The 17,029-nt window shown below is 36.0% G+C and overlaps 1 pseudogene; it reads right to left on the bottom strand.

Moving 5' to 3' along the window:
• Positions 1-14,886: 14,886 nt before the first annotated feature.
• LOC112484020 lies at positions 14,887-15,005 on the bottom strand (annotated as a pseudogene).
• Between the last annotated feature and the right edge of the window lie 2,024 nt (positions 15,006-17,029).

Genomic DNA, 17,029 nt, shown 5'->3' with positions numbered 1-17,029 from the left:
GAAGATAACATAGACAGTAAACTGACATTGTTCTTAGTAAAGTAATATTTTTTTTTTGATATATTGGGCAAGTGAAACAAAAGAAAATATAAACAAATGGGACTACATCAAACTAACTTTTTTTCCACAGCAGTGAAAACCATCAATAAATTGGAAAGAACCTACTGAATGGAAGAAGATATTTGCCAATTATACATTTGATAATGGGTTAATATCCAAAATTTTTAAAGAACTCACCCAATTACACAACAAGTAAACTAACAGTTCAATTAAAAAATGGACAGAGGGCCTAAATAGACATTTCTCTAAATAGGACATACAGATGGCCAAGAGATATATAAAAAGATGATCAATTTCACTAATAATCAGGGAAATGCAACTTAAAACCTCAATGAGATATCACCTCACTCCTGTCAGATGGCGATCATCAATAAATTGATAAACAAGTTATGTTGATGATATGGATAAAAGGGACCACTTGTTTACTGTTGGTGGGACTGCAAATTGTTGCAGCCACTATGAAAAACAGTATGGAGATTCCTCGAACAATTAAAACTAGAGCTATAGTATGAACAAGCAATTTCATCTATGAATATGTATCTGAACTAAATCAAAACACTAATTCAAAAAGACATTTGTACTTCTAAGTTTATTGAAGCATATTACAATATCCAAGATATAGAAGCAATCTAAGTGCCCACCAATAGATGATCTGATAAAAAAAAATAGTGATAAATATATTCTATGGACTAATACTAAGCCATAAAAAAGAATAAAATCTTACCATTTGTGACAACATTGATGGATCTGGTATTATGCTAAGTAAAATAAGTCACAGAAAAAGACAACTCACTTATATGTAGAATCTAAATAATGTCAAAGAAAAATTGACAGCAGCAAGATAACAGTAGGAAACTTTAATATCCCACTTTTGACAAGAGATAGAACATCAAAACAGAAGATCAATAAGGAAACAGGACTTGAACAACACTAGACACAAAATGGACCTAATCTTACATATGTAGAACAGTCCACCCAACAGCAGAACAGTACACATTCTTCTCAAGCATACACGAAATATTTTCTAGGGTAGATCACATGTTAGGTCACAAAACAAATCTTAACAAATTTTAGAATATTGAAATTATACTAAGTATCTTTTCTGACCAAAATTAAATTATTAGAAATCAATATCAGAAGGAAAACTGGAAAATTATCGAGTATGTTGAATTTAAATAGGACACTCTTAACCGCTCAATGAGTTGAAAAAGAAATCAAAAGGAGAATTAGAAAATATCTGTGGACGAATAAAAAAGAAACGAATACACCCAAACTAATGTGACACAGCAAAAGTAGTATTAGGAGAAAAGGTTAATGGAAAAAGTTATTTGATGGACCTAGAGGATTTTATGCTGAATGAAATAAGTCAGATCGAAAAGGACAAATATCACATGATTTCACATATATGTGGAATCTAAAGAACGAAATAAACAATAACAAAAATGGAAATAAACTCATAAATAAAGAAAATATTTTGAGGGCTATTAAATGATATGGGTTTGGTAGGGACAGTGTAAAGGGCAAAGGAAATAAGAAGTACAAAATAGACATGGAGATAAGTGTAGCATAAGGAAAATAGTTAAAAATGTAATAAATATGTAAGGAAAAGAGGGATACTAGATTTAGTGGGCTGATCACTTTGTGAGTTATAAAGAACTCTAATCACTATGCTGTACAACTGAAACTAATACATCATTGTATGCCAACTATAATTGAAAAAATACTCATTGAAAAACTCATCAGAAATTCAGGAAACTAATTGTCTATTATATTTCAATAAATCCAAAAACAAGTGATGGAAAAAATTTTTTTATAAAGATATAAACCTACACTAAAATTAGAAGATCTCAAACAATTTTATTTTACATCTCAAAAAACTAAAAAAGAACAAACTAAGCATAAAATTGACAGAAGGAAAGAAATAATAAATAGTAAATCAGAAATACATAAAATACAGATTCGTGAACTAATAGAAAATATCAATGAAACAAATAGCTTTTTGAAAAGATAAAAAAAATTGAGAAACCATTAGGTAGGCTAAGAAAAAGAGAAAGAGGACTCAAATATAAAATCATGAATCAAAGAAGAGACATTTATATCTGGTCCCAAAGAAATTAAAGGATCATAAGAGAATATTACAATTATATAACAACACATTGGATAACCCAAAAGTAATAAGTAAATTTATATATATATATATAACTTGCCAATACAATTTCTCATCTCTACTTTCTTAAATGTCTATAATGTAATTATACATTAATATATAACCTTTTTAAAATATCAAAATCTAAATCTAAAAAGTAAAATTAGAAAACAAAAATTAAGCCACCTATTTGATGTATGATTTAGGCTACAAGGCTGTGGTTTTTTGGGAGGAGTGGGGGTGGAGATAATGTATCAATTTGTAGAATACCTCATTCTACCACAATCTTCCCCTGCAAACAACTGATATTCCCTTAGCAAATAATTATGTCATGTGACATTTTAAAGAAGTATTTACTTATACATCAACATTGTTTTAAAAACATTTAAGGCTTGGGGCTTGGCAGAAGGTGGAGGACTAGGTAAAAGCAGGGTTTGCCTCCTCCCAGGTTCGCACTGAAACTACAACCAAATTATAAAATAATCAACGTGGAGAATCACCTGAAGTCCAGCTGATGCTAACAACTACATCAGATAATATAAAGGAGCCACATAGAAGCTGGTAGGAGGGGCAAAGTCCTCAATCAGGCTGGACCCATACCCGCGGGTAGTGGAGGATCACCGGGAGGGAGAGCGAGGCTGCAGAGGCTTCCCTGAAGGAGAGGGGATTCCTGGCCTCATTTGGGGGCTCCCTCACCCAGAGCCCCAGCCCAGGGAAGAGGAAATTCCAATAAATCTGTAAAAACCAGAGGGGATTCCAACCATCGGGGTGAGATGGAAGGAGAATGAAACTCTAGGTGCCCTTTTGAAGGACCCATGCTCTGGCATTCTGACCTGTGGACACTCACCCAGGAGACTGATAGTGGGTCAGAGTTTGAAGCAGAATTCATATAGAGAAAGTCTGCATTACCTGATGCCAGATGGAGGGCTGGAAGGACAGCCACCATGGTGCCTTAGTCCGGCCCCACTACCAGGCAATCTACAGACCCTGCCAGTTCTTTGTGCAGACCTCTCCCACAGGGCCAATAGGAAGCCCTGGCCTGAGATCAGGCATCCCCACCCAACCTTCAGATTGCCTGGCACATTTGTTGCTGGATGGCTGCCACGCCTGTGCCAATTCAGGGCCTAGCTTTCACAGCTGGCAGCCAGCTCTGTGAGCATGCATTTCCATGACAGTTTCAGGCAGATCACTGCTGCCATCATGAACTTGGGTGGATACTGGGGATCTGTGGGCCACTCCCAGATAGCAGCTGGTCTTCCTGTGATCTGGGACTTCTACAGAAACCTAGAAACTATTACCAAAGTTTCAGCAATACTGAGGCTGTATTGATCTGATTGTCGCTGTCTCCCTGAGACCCTGCACCACCCTACCCACAAATTGCCCCAGGTGGCCCATTGACAGGACCCATTGCCCTGCCCCTCCCCCCACATCCCAGTTCTCCCAATCCACACAGATAACAAACTTTGGCTAGCACAGGGCGAGCACTGCATGGAAATCAGTTGCAGGCAGACCTCCCCTGCCTGCAAGAGTTGCAGTATTGTGTCTGGGGAGTGCAGGGATCCATGGGACCACCCCAGACGGCAGCTGCTCTCACTCTGATCTGTAACTATAGCGAGAATGCCCAGGCACAGAAGTTACACCAAAACTGAGGCTGTATTGGCCGGATGGCCCTTGTCTCCCTGAAATCCCACTTCACCCAAGTCACAGAGTGTATGCAGCCCATTGACAGGCAGCCTCCCCTGTACTGCTTGGCTCTGGGGTTGTGCAGTCTGCACAGGCAACAGACCTTGGCTAGTGCAGTGAACTCATTTCGGGGAAAACAGTTGTGAGCAGACCACTGCTGCCTGTACGAACTGCAAAATCTCTTGGGATTGCAGGACTCTGTATTGGCCTGACTGTCCTTGATTCCCTGAGCTACTGCCCCATCCAATACACATGGTGCCTGCCGCACGTTGATAGGAAGCTACCCCTGCCCTTAGGTGGCGTGTTCGGGCCCAAGGTAGGCAGCAGCTGACATTGCTACAAGAAGAAACTTGTACAGGGAAACATAGAGACAGTGCTGGCAGTTAAACTGACACTGCAGTGGCAGGGAGAAACTTACTCAATAGGCCCAGGAGACTCCCTAAAACACCAAACACATATTATCCAGAGGCTCTTCCAGTTTCAGAGGCATATGGGCAACTGACAGGTAGTGTCAGACCTGGAGGAGTGTACTGGTGCCTCTGCTAACTGCCCTAGGTAAGGGGCAGGGGATAACCAGATTGCAGCCTATGTGTTGTCTCTTCCAATTACCTGTAGATCCAGCATAGGCAACAACCATCTGTGGATCACTTTGTAGTTCCCATCAGGTAGCCCTGAACAATCAAAATCAGCAGCTGACCTTGGACTACTGGGGAGGCCTTCCTAAGGGGCCACAAAACCAATATACCCGGAGGCTGGCACCAGACTACAAGAGAGCAAATCTTGACTAGTCCCAATAGTGGTACACACAAAGGGTGGTTGCAAGAAGTACACAAGCCTACTAGGTCAAATCTCACTCAGTGGAGTCAGCACCCACACAGCAACTCTTACCCAGTGAGTGCAGCCAATTCCCACAATTAGTCAGCCCGAGCATGAATCCCATCCACTGATGTATTAACAACAATCGAATCTTGGTGACAGAAGATCACACACAACTCACACAAAGATCACGTCCAGAGCCCCCAACATAGGGGATTAGGGAGAGTGCATCAGTGGGCCACACGGGACACTTTCCACATTAGACCAATCTGGCCAGGGTTGAGAGATGAAAAAAATATTCCTGACACATAGAAACAAACAAGGAGAGATTAATAAAATGAGAAAACAAAGAAACATGCCACAAATGAAATAACAAGAGAAAACTCCAGAAAATAAGCAAAATGAAATGGAGGTAGGCAACCTACCAGACAGAGTTCAAAATAATGTTTACAAGTATGCTCAATGAACTTATGGAGAGAATGCATGAGCACAATGAGAACCTCAACAGAGAGATAGTCAGCTTAAAAAAAAAAAGATGCAGAAACCATAAAAAAGAACCAGACAGAAATGAAGAATACAGTAAATGAAATGAAGAATACACTAGAAGGATTCAACAGTAGATTGAACAAAGCAGAAGATTGAATCAGCGAACTGGAAGACAAGGTAGTAAAATACACCCAATCAGAACAACAAAAAGAAAAAAAAAATTAAATGAGGATGGTTTCAGAGACCTCTGGGACAACATCTGGATCATAGGAGTACCTGAAGGAGAAGAGAGAGAGCAAGGGATTGAAAATCTATTTGAAGAAATAATGACAGAAAACTTTCCTAATGTGGCAAAAGAATTAGATATACAAGTTCAGGAATCACATAAAGTCCCAAAAGAGAGAAATTAAAACAGGCCCAAACCAAGATACATCATCATTAAAATGCCAAAGATCAAAGACAAAGAGAGGATCTTAAAAGCAGAAAGAGAAAGGTAGCTAGTTACTTACAAGGGTACCCCTATAAGAATGTCTGCTGATTTTTCATTGGAAACTTTGCAGACCAGAAGGGACTGACAAGAAATATTTCAAGTTATGAAAAACAAGAATCTACAACCATGAATACTCTACTCAGCAAGCTTTTGATTAAAATGGAAGGTGAGATAAAGAGCGTCTCAGATGGGAAAAAGCTTAAGGAATTCATCATTAGCAAGCCAATATTACAAGAAATGTTAAAGGGACTTCTGTAAAAAGAGAAGTGGTAAAAAAGAAAATAGAAATAACAAATATGAATAATAAATGGCAGTAACTATGTACCAATTAGTAATTACTTTAAATGTAAATGCATTAAATGTTCCAATCAAAGGATGTACAGTAGCCAAATAGATAAGAAAACAAGACTCATACATATGCTGTCTACAAGAGACCCACTTCAGATCAAATGACACTCACAGACTGAAGATAAAGGAATGGAAAAAGATATTTCACGCAAATAGAAATGAAAAGAAAAAAGCCAGGTAGTGATACTTATATCAGATAAAATAAATTTTAAAACAAAAGTTATAATAACGTAGAAAGAAGTGCATTATGTAATGATAAAAGGATCAATAAAACAAGAGTTCATAACCCTAGTAAACATATACGCACACAACATAGGAGCACTTACATACATAAAGCAATTATTGACTGATGTAAAAGGAGAAATCAGTAGTAACACACTCATACTAGGAAAGTTTAACTCCTCATTGACACCAATGGACAGATCTTTCAGGCAAAGAATCAATAAGGAAACAAAGGGCCTAAAAGACATGCTAGACCAAATGGATTTAATAGATATTTTCAGAGCATTTTACTCCAAAGCATCAAAATATACATTCTTCTCAAATGCACATGGAATATTTTCTAGAATATACTACATGTTAAGACACAAAACAAGTCTCAATAAATTTAAGAAGATTAAAATCATATCAACTGTCTTCTCTGATCACAATGGTATAAAACTAGAAATCAACTACTAGAAAAAAACTGGAAAATACACAAACATATGGAGGCTAAATAACATGCTACTAAATAATGAATGGGTTATTAATGAGATCAAGGAAGAAATCAAAAGATACCTAAAGACAAATGAAAATGAAAACACAGCAACTCAAAATTTACGAGACACAGTGAAAGCAGTCTTAAGAGGAAATCCATAGCAATACAGCCTACTTCAAAAACAAGAAAAGGCTCAAATAAACAATCTAACCTTATAATTAAAATAACTAGAAAAAGAAGAGCAAACAAAGTGAATAGAAGGAAAGAAATAATAAAAGTCAGAGCAGAAATAAGTGAAATAAAGTCTGAAAAGCAATACAAAAGATTAATGATATCAAGAGCTGGTTCTCTGAAGGATAACAAAATTGACAGACCTTTAGCCAGACTCATCAACAAAACAAAACAAAACAAAGAGAGAGAGAGAGGACTCAAATAAACAAAATCAGAAATGCAAGAGGAGAAATAACCATGAACACCACAGAAATACAATGGATAATAAGAAAATACTACTAGCAATTATATGCCAACAAATTGGACAACCTGGAAGAAATGGACATCTTACTAGAAACACACAATTTCCCAAGACTGAGGCAAAAAGAGACAGAACATCTGAACCGACCGTTTACCACCAATGAAATAGACTTGGTAATCACAAACCTCCCAAAAAACAGGAGTCCTGTACCAGATGGCTTCATAGGGGAATTTTACCAAACATTCAAAGAAGAATTATCACCTATTCTCCTCAAAGTACAATAAAAAATCAAGAAGAGTGATGTCAGAAACATAGCGGAGTGAGAGCTGTCCCAAGATCTCTCACCTTGAAACAACAATAAGCTGATAATCTAAAACTCAACAAAAAATACACAAACTACACACCAGCACATCTGAGCATGGGATCTGCGCATAAGAGCTACCACAGTTCAGAATCCTGGGCGTTGGGCAGTGGACTGGGAAAAACAAAGAAGCTGTCTCTTGCAGCCAGAGCTCCCTGTAGGAGGAAGGGGAGGGAAAAGGGCAGCAAGTTCCCTGAACAGCCATGCCTGGAAGAGCCATGAGCTCTCCCCGGCTGGCAGCAGTATCAAGTCACCAGGGCAGAAGGTAGAGAAAAGGGGACGGCAGAAAAGTGGGGACAGTAGAGAAACAGCAGTTGATTTTTATCAGCTAGGTTGCAAAACTGAGGCTGAGAAGCAGTCCCCATCCCTCAACCTAGAGAGACCATTCCACCAGGTTCTGAGACTCGAACCTGGCAGAAATTCAGGGGAATATGAGGAAACATGACTGAAACTGTCACTAACACTGACAGAAACTGAGACTGAGGGTAGCAAGCATGATTAAACATCTATATGAATAAAAGAGACATTATTAATACTTTATATAAAGCGAGATCCAAGAGGCTTAGACACCACCTACTGGAAACTAAAAGAAAACACCTTCTTTGCACCAGGCTAGAGAGACCTTTATATAATAAATCTACTTTCTGGAAAATAAAAAGCAGAATACACTTCCATGAATGCCCAAATGGAGAAACAGTCCATTAAACACTATGAACAACCAAGGAGTCAAGCCAACTGAGAAAGAAAGAGAAAAATCTCCAGAAAATAAGCTTACAGACATAGAAATATGCAACTTAAATGACAGAATTCAGGATGGCACTTCTGAAAACACTCAGTGAGATCCGAAAGGAATCATATCAACTTCAAGAATTGAGAAAACAAATAGATGAGGAGAAGTTCTTTAGAAGGAGACTGAAACCATCAAAAATAACTGAATCATTCTTCTGGAGATAAAGAACACACTGCAAGAGCTGAAAAATGAAATAACAAGCTTAGGAAATACAGTCTACCGAATTGAGGAAAGGATCGATGATATTGAACACAGAAACCTAGAAATAAATCAGAAGGAAGAAGAGAGAAACCGAAGAATAAAAAATAATGAAAGAGAAATACAAGAATGAGCTGATACTATCAGGAGAAGAAACATAAAATAATGGGCATTATCGAAAGTGAGGAAAAGCAGCAGGGACTAGGAAGCATTTTCAGAAAAATAGTTCACAAGAATTCCCCAAATCTAAGGAATAAGCTGGAGCTTGGAATTCAAGAAATCAGGGACGAAAGAGTGGAAATTATAACAGACACTGCAGAAATACAAAGGATCATAAAAGAATACTATGAAAAAGTATATAACACCAAATTTAATAACCTAGAAGAATTGGACCAGTACTTAGAAAAACACAACCTTCTTAGACTGAATCAGAAAGACCTGGAAAATTTAATAGACCGAGCAGCAGTGTGGAAATTTAAACAATCATCAAAAACCTACCAAAAAATAAAAAGTCCAGGACCAGATGGCTTCACCAGTGAATTCTACCAAACATTCAAAGATCTAATACCTATTCTCCTCAAATGCTTCCAAAAAATTGAATAGGAGGCAATACTTACCAACTCATTTTATGAGTCTAATATTACCCTGATACCCAAACCTGGTAAAGATAACACAATAAAAGAAAACTACAGACCAATATTTCTCATGAACACAGATGCAAAAATCCTAAATAAGATACTAGTGAACTGAATACAGCAACATATTAAAAAGATTATACCACAATCAAGTGGGTTTCACCCCTGGGGCACAGAGATGGTTCAACCTATGCAAATTGATTAATGTGATACACCACATAAACAAATTAAGAAATAAGAATCATATGATCATATCAATAGATTCAGAAAAAGCCTTCAACAAGATATAGCATCCATTTATGATCAAAACACTTAACATATTAATTATAGAAGGAAAGTACCTTGACAAATAAAGGCCATATGTGACAAACCCTCAGCCAACATTGTACTTAATGGTCAAAAACTAAAAACCTTCCCTGTAAGGTCAGGATCAAGGCAAGGATGTCCACTATTGCCACTCTTACTCAATATAACATCGGAGGTCCTGGCAAGAGCAGTAAGGCAAGAGAAAGATATAAAAGACATCCGAATAAGAAACGAAGATGTCAAATTGTCACGATTTGTGCATGACGTGTTTCTCTCTATATAAAACCCTAAGGACTCCATAAGAATACTACTAGAAACAATAAGCAAATGCAGTAAAATTTCTGGATACAAAAATCAATGTTCAAAAATCCATAGCATTCCTATACTCTATAACGAAGTGTCAGAAAATGAAGTGGAAAAAATAATTCCTTTTGCAATTGCAACTAAAAGAATAAAATACCTAGGAATAAATCTAACAAAACAAGTGAAAGACCTGTATGATGAAAGCTATAAGACCTTATTAAAAGAAATTGAAGAAGATACAAGAAAATGGAAAGATATTCTGTGTTCTTGAATTGGAAGAATCAACATAGTTAAAATGACCAGATTACCTAAAGCATTATACAGATAGGCATTCTTTAATGAAATAGAACCAAAATCATCAGATTTGTATAGAGAAACAAAAGACCCTGAATTTCCAAGCTATCTTGAGGGAAAAAAAAAAAAAAAGAATGAGGCTGGAGGCATCACTCCACCTGACATCAAATTATACTACACAGTGACAGTAATCAAAATGGCATGATATCATCAGCAAAACAGACACACGGGCCAGTGGAACAGAATTGAGAGTCCAGAAGTAAACCCATAATTATATGGGCAAATAACTTTTGACAAAAAAGCCAAAAACATACAGTGGAGAAAGGAAAGCCTCTACAATCAATGGTGCTGGGGAAACTGGAAAGCCATCCTCAGAAAAAAGAATGAGCCTAGAGTCATCACTCTGACTTATTTCAAATTATACTACAAAGCATCAGTAATCAGTACAGCATGGTATGGCAGAAAAACAGACACACTGACCAGTAGAACAGGATCGAGAATCCAGAAGTAAACCCATATTTATATGAGCAAATAATTTTTGACAAAAAAGCCAAAAACATACAATGGAGAAATAAAAGCCTCTTTAATAAATGGAGCTGGGAAAACTGGAAAGCCACTTGCAAAAGAATGAAACTAGACTATTATCTATAACCATAGACCAGAATTAACTCAAAATGAATTAAGGACCTAAATATAAGATCTGAAACAATAAAATGCATAGAAAAAAACATAGGAACTAAACTCAGGGAACTTGTACTTAAAAAAGGATTTTATGAATTTGATCTCAAAGGTAAAGGAAGTAAAAATAAAAATAAAGGAATGGGACTACATCAAACTAAAAAGCTTCTGCACACTGAAAGAAACCATCAACAAGGTAAAGAGACAATCATCCAAATGAGAAAATATATTTGCAAGCAACAACTCTGATAAGGGCCTAATATCCAAAATATGCAAAGAACTCATACAACTCAATAACAACAACAACAACAACAACAACAACAACAATGACAACAAAAACGATCCAATTATAAAATGGGCAGAGAACCTGAACAGACACTTCTCTCTAGAGGATGTACAAATGGCCAACAAATAATTGAAAATGTGCTCAGCATCGCTAGCTATTAGGGAAATGCAAATCAAAATCTCAATGATATAACATCTCACACCTGTTAGAATAGCTATAATCAACAGGACAAGTAATAACAAATGTGGAGAAAAAGGAACCTTCATCCATTGCTGGTAGGATTGCCAGTTGGTACAATCACTATGGAAAACAGTATGGAGGTTCCTCAAAAAACTAAGAATTGATCTACTATATGACCCAGCAATCTCTCTGCTGGGTAATTACCCCAAAGATTTGAAAACTCATATCTGAAAAGATATTTTCACACCGATATGCATAGCAGAATTATTCACAGTGGCCAGGACATGGAAGCAATCAAAGTCCCCTACGATAGATGATTGGCTAAAGACGCTGTGCTACATATATACAATGGAATATTACTCAGCCATTAAAAGAGATGAAATACTGACATTTGCAACAACATGGATGAACTTAGAAATACTCATACTCAGTGAAATAAGCCAAATAGAAAAAGTTGAAAATTCCACGATATCACTTGTATGTGTGATATAAATGTAAAAACAACAAATGAACAGTATAAACAAACAGAGACTCATGGACATGGACAATGGACTAATGGTTACCAGAGGGTAGGGAGGAGGGATGAGGAGGGTGGTAGATGGAGGAAAATTTTTTAATAATTTCTTCAATTAAGAAAAAATCAATTAAAAAAAAAAAGAAGGAGGAGGTTTCCTAACCCCTTTAATGAGGCCACCATTACCTTGATTCCAAAACCAAGGACATTACAAAAAAAAAGAAAAGTATAGACTTATAATTCTTATGAACATTGATGCAAAAATCCTCAACAAAATATTAGCAAATTGAATTCAGGAATACATTAAAAGTATCATACACCGTGACCAAGTTGGATTTATTCTTGGAATACAAGGTTGGTATAATATCTGCAAATCAATTAGTATGATGTACAACATTAACAAACCAAAATATAAAAAAATCCTATGATCATATCGATAGATACATAATAAGCATTTGACAAAGTCCGGCACCTATTTATAATAAAAACTCTCAGCAAAGTGGCAATAGAAGGAACAGACCTCAACATAATAAAGGCTATATACTACAAACAGATAGCTAACATCATACTCAATGTGGAAAGGCTAAAAACGTTTTTCTTAAGATCAAGAACAACACAAGGATTTCCACTTTCACCACTCCTCTTCAACATTGTATTGGAAGTCTTAGCCACAGCAAAAGACAAGTAAAACATAAATAAAGGCATCCAATTTGGAAAGGAAGAAGTAAAACTCTTGCTATTTTGCCAATGACGTGATACTATATATGGAGAACCCTAAAGATTTCAGCAAAAACCTGTTAGAACTGAGCGATGAAGTCAGTAAAGTAACAGGTTACAAAATAAATATTCAGAAATCAGTGGCATTCTTATACTCCAATGATGAACTTTCAGAAAGAGAAATTAAGAAAACAATCCCATTTACAGTTGCATCAAAAACTATAAAATACCTGGGAATCAAATTAACCAAAGAGATAAAAGACTTGTTCTCAGAAAATTGTCTTTGAAAAAAGAAACTGAAGATACAAATAAATGGAAGCATGTACTGTTCTCATGGGGAGGAAGAATTAACATGATTAAAATGTCCATACTACCCAAAGCAATCTATAGATTCAGTGCAATCCCTATCAAAATACCAATGGCATTTTTTCAGAGAGATAGACAAAGAATCTTAAAATTTTATGGAACCATAAAAAACCCTGAAGAGCCACGGGAATCTTAAGAAAGAAGAACAAATTTGGAGGTATCACACTACCTGATAACAAACTATACTTCAGGGCTACAGTAATCAAAACTGCATGGTACTGGCATAAAAACAGATATGCTGTTCAATGGAACAGAGTAGAGAGCCCAGATATAATTCCACATCTATAACTCATTTTATATATGTTGAAGAAAGCAAGAATATACAATGGGGTAAAGACAGTCTCTTCAATAAATGATGTTGAGAAAATTGGAGAGATACATGCAAAAAAAAAAGCAACTGGACCACCTTCTTACACTATATACAAGAATAGACTCAAAATTGATTAAAAACTTAAATGTAAGACTGAGACCATAAAACGTATAGAAAAAAGCATAGGCAGTAAACTCTCTGATATTACTAATAGTGATTTCTTTTTGGATATATGTCCCCAGGCAAGGGAAACAAAAGAAAAAAATAAACAAATGGGACTACATCAAACCAAAAAGTTTTGTACAGTAAAGGTAACCATCGACAAAACGAGATGAGAACTGATTGATTGGGAGAAGATATTCGCTAGTGATACATCTGATAAGAGGTTAATATCCAAAATTTATAAAGAGCTCATACAACTCAACAACAAAAATCAAATAATGCAATTAAAAAATGCACAGAAGACCTGAATAGATACTTCTCTAAAGAGGAAATACAGATGGCTAATAGACATATGAAAAGATGCTCAAGGTCGATAATCATCAGAGAAATGCAAACTAAAACCACAATGAGATATTGCCTGATACCTGTCAGAATGCCTATCATCAATAAATCAAAGAACAAGTGTTGGCAAGGATGCAGAGAAAAGGAAACCATCATGCATTGTTGGTGGGGTTGCAAATTGTTACAGCCGCTATGGAAAACAGTATGGAGGTCTCTCAAAAAGTTAAAAATGGATATACTTTTGACCCAGCAATTGCACTTCTGGGTATTTATTCAAGAAAACCAAAATGATAATTCATAAAAATCTAAGCACCCTAATATTCATGGCAGCACAATTTACATAGCCAAGATATGGAAGCAACATAAATGCCCATCAACAGACGATTGGGTAAAGAAGTTATGGTTCATATATACAATGGAATATTACTCAGCCATTAAAAAAATTGAAATCATAATGACATGGATGAACCTAGAAGTTATTATTCTGAGTGAAATACGTCAGACAGAGAAGGGTAAATACCATATGATTTCATTTATATGAGGAGTCTGAGAAACAAGATGAACAAACTCATCAAATACAGATTCACAAATATAGTGGACAATTTGGTGATGGAGAGGGGAGGGAATTGGAGGGCTGGGAGAATGGGATGAAGGGTTAAAGAAGTATAAATTAGTAGTTGATAGCTGGTAATGTGGATGGGGAAAATGGCATAGGGAATGCAGTTAGTATTAATATATTGACCAGGTGGAAAACCAGAGGAGAGAAGAAGCAATTCGGGGGATCATTTTATAAACTATATAAATATCTAATCAATGTACTGTATATTTGAAACTTACAAAAAATCCAAACAACTTAAAAAAAGAAAAAGGCCTTTTAAGGCTTCTTATAACATAAATATATAACAAACTGTTCTAAAAGATGAATTATACACAAAGAATAAGAGAAATCTGTGTTTTAAATAGTAGGAAGCTATCAAGCCTTAATATAAAACAGAAAAATATTTAGGGCATGAAGGAAAACATCACTGCTATATTGAGTCTCAAATTATGTTTAAACTTTTCAGTAGCCAAAGTAAAACCTGAGCTCTTGGTCATTATCAGAAAGAGGACAGTTCTTTGTTTTTGTTCGTTTGTTTGGGTTGTTGTTGTTGTTGTTGTTGTTGTTTTTAGGCAAGGCAACCCTTGGTTGACCTCACAGATTGGAAGGACCTTGTCAGCTTACAATCCCTTATTTTTTTATTTTTTACACCTACAGCACCTGGTCTTCCTGGGTGGTCTCTCATCCAAGTACTAACCAGGCCTGACCCTGCTTAGCTTCCGAGATCAGACAGGATCGGGCTTGTTCAGGATGGCATGGCCAAAAGACAAGACAGTTCTTAATAAAATAGCCTCTTAATGATATTCTTCATTGGTTTTCACAGTGGAACAAAGAGTGATGTGGAAGATCTTGTCCTCAAAGTACTACTGCAGCAAATGCATTGGATGGGTGGTTATAGAGGGCTTTTATTTATATCAGATGGGAGATTGTTGAAGCAAGTGTTGTTTTATTTTGACTGCAGAAAAGCTGAAAAGATAACATTAAAACAGCACACTGTAGAAAACTGTTTGAAGCTACAATAAATTTTCAACATAGGGGACATTTCTAATAGCCTTTCTGACTTGATTTTAGTTTAGACCCTAATGAATGCTCAGAAAACTTGATTGACTGAATGTTATTTATGTAGTGCTTCTCTCCAGAAGCCTGGTCACCATAAAAGTTTTAGTAGTTATAAATATAAATACTTCAGTATTTATTTTGGTTTATTACTGTGTGACTTTTAGCATTGTTTCATAAAGCCTTTACTAGCTATCCTCTGCAATGCACAACTTATTAATCAGTTTGATAACTACTGATCATCCTGGTACTGAGTATGCCTCTACCTGCCCATGCTTCATTGATGGCAGTTCTTCTTTCCTAGTTTCTTACTCATCAGCTAAGTTAGGAGAGAAATTACCAGAAATTACTTTTATAGTATATTTTTTAAATTGCAGTTGGCACACAATATTATATTACTTTCGAGTGTACAACATAATGTTTAGACATTTCTATAACTTACAAAGTGACCACCTTGATAAATCAAGTATCATTGGACATCGTACATAGTTATTAGAATATTAATGACTATATTCCTTATGCTATATTTTACATTCTCATGACTATTTAGAACCCACTTTTTCATGAATATTTTTTAACTACCAATTTGTAATTCTTAATCGCTACCCCTTTTTTACCCACACTCCCTCTAATATGGCAACCATCAAAATGTATCTATGTTTGTTTCTATTTTCTTTTATTATTCATTTGTTCTTTAGATTCCACATGTAAGTGAAATCATATGGCATTTATCTATGTCTGTCTGATTTTACTCTAATCAGCACAACACTATGTAGGTCCATCTATGTTGTTGCAGATGGCAAGATTTTATTATTATTTTTTTATGCCTGAGTAATATTCCATTGTATATATGTAGTACCTCTTCTTTATCTGTTCATCTATTGATGGACACCTTGGTTGCCTTCACATCTTGACTATTGTAAATGATGCTGCAATTAACATATGCATTCATATGTCCTGAGGAGGGATTATTGGGTCTATCTTTGTCTCTTGTAAGAGCCTGTTTTAAAGACTGCCTGATATAAGTATTACTACCACAGCTTTTTAAAATTCCCATTCATGAAATATCTTTTTCCATCCCTTAATGTTTATTCTGTGTTTGTCTGTTGATCTAAAGTGAGTCTCTTGTAGGTAGCATATGTAAAGATCTTGTACTCTATTCAAGCACCCTATCTTTTGATTGAAGCATTTAATCCACTTACATTTAAAGTAATTTTTAGAAGATATGTAGTCATTGCCATTTTATTATATATATTTTTATCTTTCTTCTTCTTCTTAAAGAATATCCTCTAACATTTCTTGTAATACTGGTTTGATGTTGATAAACCCCTTTAGCTTTTTCTTGTCTAGGAAGCTCTTTATCTTTCCTGTGATTCTAAATGATAGCTTTCCTGGGAAGACTAATCTTGATTGTAGGTTCTTTCTTTTCATTACTTTGAATATTTCATGCCAATGCATTCTGGCCTGCAAAGATTTTGTTGAGAAATCAGCTGTCAGTCTTATGGGAGCTCCCTTATAGGTAACTAACTCCTTTTCTCTTGCTGCTTTTAGGATTCTCTCTTTGTCTTTCACCTTGGGCATTTTAATTATGATGTCTTGGTGTGGGCCTCTTTGGGGTTAATCTTGTTTAGGACTCTGGCTTCCTGGGCTTGCTTATATGTCTATTTCTTTTGGCAGATTAGGGAAGTTTTCCATCATTATTTCTTGAAATAGGTTTTTAATTCCTTGCTTTCTC

The sequence above is a fragment of the Pteropus alecto genome, unplaced genomic scaffold (assembly GCF_000325575.1).
Source record: "Pteropus alecto unplaced genomic scaffold, ASM32557v1 scaffold47, whole genome shotgun sequence".
Taxonomy (NCBI): Eukaryota; Metazoa; Chordata; class Mammalia; order Chiroptera; family Pteropodidae; genus Pteropus; species Pteropus alecto.
This window is presented reverse-complemented; position numbering and strand designations above follow the sequence as displayed.